At 36.6% G+C, this 4,134-nt stretch overlaps 1 long non-coding RNA gene across 1 annotated transcript in view; it reads left to right on the top strand.

Moving 5' to 3' along the window:
• LOC117286323 overlaps positions 1-4,134 on the top strand; it is a 6,735-nt gene that overhangs the window by 2,181 nt on the left and 420 nt on the right. The window contains exon 2 of the long non-coding RNA XR_004517447.1: positions 2,251-2,353. This is a non-coding gene — a long non-coding RNA (uncharacterized LOC117286323). The remainder of the gene's footprint in view (positions 1-2,250; positions 2,354-4,134) is intronic.

Raw genomic sequence — 4,134 nt, 5'->3', positions numbered from 1 at the left:
ATTTCTTTTAGTATACGTATATTCTTGTAAAGAGTTAAAATCATCTAAGTGTGTCATAATTTCTAAGCTGTTTTCATCTATTATTAGCTAGTGTGAGAAGTCAGTTTCTTTGCTATCTTCACCCATTCAGAAGTGCGGGGACTGTGAATTTCCACTTGCAGAATACAAATTCCAGATAACAATTCTTAAATTGTCTATTTTAGAATTTTATTTCGATTTTAAAGTAATAATTGGGATCCAGGAAGCATTTGATTAGAACACCTTTTGGATTTTCAGACATGCTTATACAAAATGCTTTATTTTCCTATACATAAAAAATATTCCTGGAATAGGTTCTCACAATTTTTTTTCTAGCTGAGAACTAAAACAAAACTCCAAGATTAGCATAAAACTAACTCTGGAGTTAATCAGGACCATGCTGTTAGTCAAATAGAAGCTAGAGTACTCTCTGTCACATAATAATGTACTGCATGTATGAAGGGAAGGGGGAAGATAACTGGAAACATGATTCTGATAACACAAATTTTGTGCATAAAAAGTATGGAAATTCCTGACTGCTTAAAGCTTCAGGAGTAAACTGCAGTGTATGAACACCTAGTGTGTTCTGTTAAAATTGCAGTACACCTAGTGTGTCAGAATTGCAGTGCATAGTTGTTAAAATACAATATTCCTTGTGACAACCAAAATATGTTGTGGCTGGTGCCAATATTTTTGTTAATGCAATGTTCAATGTCTCACTACAGTCTGATCAGAATTTTTAGTGTAATATGCCAGGCCTAAAGCCATTTTATAGCTATTGGCCTAATTGTGTAACTTTTTCTTTCAAAATGTTTTATTATAATACTGTCATTTCTTTCACTTAATATATGTCAATTGTCATAATAAAGAATTTAAATAATTTGATGTATTTAGCATGTGTTTGCAAACTTAGTTTATTTTAAATTTTGTATCATACAGAAAGCTAAGAATTTTCTATAAGATTCATAAAAGTTATGGGCCGGGGATTTAGCTCAGTGGCACAGCACCTGCCTGGCAAGCACAAGGTCCTGAGTTCAAACCCCAGTAGTCAAAAAAGCAAAACAAAAAAACAAAAAAAAACTTTGGTAGTAAATTCTTGCAAAGAATGTTTGGATATAGGCTGAGCTGCATACCATTCAGCGGATGTATAATATCAACACATTCAAAAGGTTTGGACCAGATGACTAGTAGACCTTCCAATGCTGAATATGATTCTCATCAACAAATTCTTAACTTGATGGATTTTCTCCTTACTCTTGGAATACAGTAAAATTCAATCTGTACTCAATTTTTTATGAACTAGTAAAATACACTACTTGCAGTTCTAATTAAAAATATTAACTGAGAGCTTTTCAATCAGAATGTCACTTAATGGACTAAAAGGTGGTCTACACCTCCAGGAGAATGGTGAATTATGGTGATTCTCAATAATTTATCTCAAAGTTTCACTTAACAGTCAAATGGAGGTGCCATGTTATATTGGAAGCCAAAGATAACAGGATCATAGCAGCCTCAAAAGCAGAGAGTCTTCTGGAGCTGCCATGACTCCTTGAACATGGTTGTGAACGTATACAGCTCATAAATTATGAGACCAGACTATGAACCAAGTTCTTTTAAAAAGTGAGAATTGGTATAAGTAAATGGTGATCATTTAGCAGAGCTGGAATTAGAAATAGTAAAAATATTATAATGAAATTAAATGTTGGGGGCTGGGGATGTAGCTCAGTGGCACTATGCCTGCCTGGCGAGTGCAAGGTCCTGAGTTCAATTTCTGGTACTGGGGAAAAAAATGTTTGGATCCTCTAGTTGAGATGAATGCTTGTTGTATCATTTTAATTTTTGATTCTGCATTAGCTTTTTAAGATCATAAAATGTCTAAATGAAAATCGAAGACAACACTTTTTTTGTTCTTTCAACACTGGGGATTGAACCAAGGCCCTTTGCACTGAGTTACAGCTGCAGGCCATTTTTATTTTGAGGTAGGGTCCCTCCAGATCTCTAAATTGCCCTTGCTGAACTCAAACGTCTTCCTGCCTCACCCTCCCAGAGTGCTGGGATTATAGCATGTGCCATCATACTCAGCTTGAAAAGAAACACCCTTAAGAGATGTTGTGATATATGTAACATTAGTTTAGCACATAAAGTCATTTCCCCATTGGAACTTTAGGGAACCTACTAGTTGATAGTATAGGTCACTGGTAACTTTCTTATCATTCCTCTTGCCCATTTCAGAGCCACTTTATCCATGTTTCAAACATCCATCCTCCCAGCCTGTGTCCAAGAAGAAGGTATGTCCTCTTTTTACAGCAACTTGTCTGCCTGTACCCTCGATCTGGTAGGTTTCCTATTATCTCCTTTGCATCTTTCAGGTCTCACTTGTCCCTGTCTCTGATCTCTTTTATATTCACTCCTTTCTTTACAAAGTTATCCCCTCAAGGAAAAAAAGTTTGATACTGTCATTGGTTAAGTCTCTCCCAATGATTTATTAACTACCAATATTTAAGCATACTACAATAATGTTAAATTGTATTCAGAAATGCTCACTGAAATGTCACAAATCCTGAGGGCATGCTCCAGGAAATTAGCATTCTTCTTGGCAACAATAATTGAACTCCATCATTAGGGACAACTGTTAAAGAAACCTGAAACTCACACCAGTGGAGTTATTCCTTCCCATCTCCCTGCATTTGTTTCATGTTTTTCTGTTGAATGTCAATTTGTCTGCTCTCTGGCATTATTACTTCTTAGTGAGATGTGACTGCAACAATTAAACAGCTTTTACTTTATGTTGGCTCTATATTTGGAACCCAAAAGAGAAAGGACTTGATTAATAGAACCTTATTAGAATTGTGCTAATAACAATTCTAACCATTCTAATAATGATAAGAATAGATTTATTGGACACTTAATTTTTACCATTATCAAAATTCAGGACTCTTTATAAGCCTTTGACAACTAGTTCAGGAGGTGAGGACGCTGGACTTGGAATAAAAAGGCAGGGATCTGATTTCTAGGTACTTGCAACCTTCAGCAAATCATTTAATTTCTCTGATCTTCAATTTTATGTGTAAAGTGGGTATGTAACAGCCATTGCGCACTTTTTAAAAAGTACTGCCTGAAAACCTAGGTTAAATTGATATGAAATTATTAGATAGGTTTGAGCCAATTTTTTCCGTGTAGCTGAAGGATTCCTTTTCTGAGTAAAGCCAGCCACAGCAAATTGCCCACAAATAAATGTCCTAGGGGAAGCCTCAAACTGGTCATTTCTCAATTTAGGTTTGTAAACTACTTTCAGTACCTTTTTCTCCTGAATTCTCCTCCTTGGAGAAGTGCTATAGCTACTTAATCTCTTAAACTGGAATTTTGCTATGGAATTTTTGAACCTCTTTTCATCTACCCTGATCTTCAAGACCATCTTCCTCTTAAACTATCTCTAAATTATAAGGGTTTTAGATAGCTCTAGAATCTTTCCCCAATCTTTCTGTTCTCAACTGCAACTTTCTCACCTACGTTGGGCTTCTTAATCTCCCCGTCTCACTACCAACAATCTAATCCGGTTTAAAAACCTTAACACTCCTCTAAACTGTTGTGAAAATACAAATTAAACTACCCCACATGTCCTTCATCCAGCCTCAAACAGTCCTACTGCATGTATCTTACAATTAATCTTAATAAACAAGAAAAGTGGGACTTAAATTCCACTAGATCTCTCACGACTAAATTCTGGCTTTAATGCCTCACATCTGTAAAGTTAGATCAGTAACAGAAAAGTTCTGCTTATATTTGAAATAGAGAAGAAGTGGGGTGTAGTGGTGCATGCCAATAATCTTAGCACTTGGGAGGCTCACGCAGGTGGATCTCACTTAGAAAAGAACTTGGTAAAGTGTCTCGTTTGTGGGACATAACACTCGGTTAACTTTAGCTACTCCCACTGCTATTTTGTAAATCTTTGAATCGAATCTCCTTGCAGTCCTGCGGGCTCTCCGCCCAGTGTTACCTCGTGCTTTTGCCTGCCTGACGAGTGGGTAGAGGTGGCTGGGGCCATACATTGATATCTGGTTCGCGTGTGAACCTCATGTGAGCTAGCTGGGTGAGGCGGGAGGTGGGAAAAAAAAA

The sequence above is a fragment of the Fukomys damarensis genome, unplaced genomic scaffold, assembly GCF_012274545.1.
Source record: "Fukomys damarensis isolate Sample0158 unplaced genomic scaffold, DMR_v1.0_HiC HiC_scaffold_16, whole genome shotgun sequence".
NCBI classification, from domain to species: Eukaryota; Metazoa; Chordata; class Mammalia; order Rodentia; family Bathyergidae; genus Fukomys; species Fukomys damarensis.
This window is presented reverse-complemented; position numbering and strand designations above follow the sequence as displayed.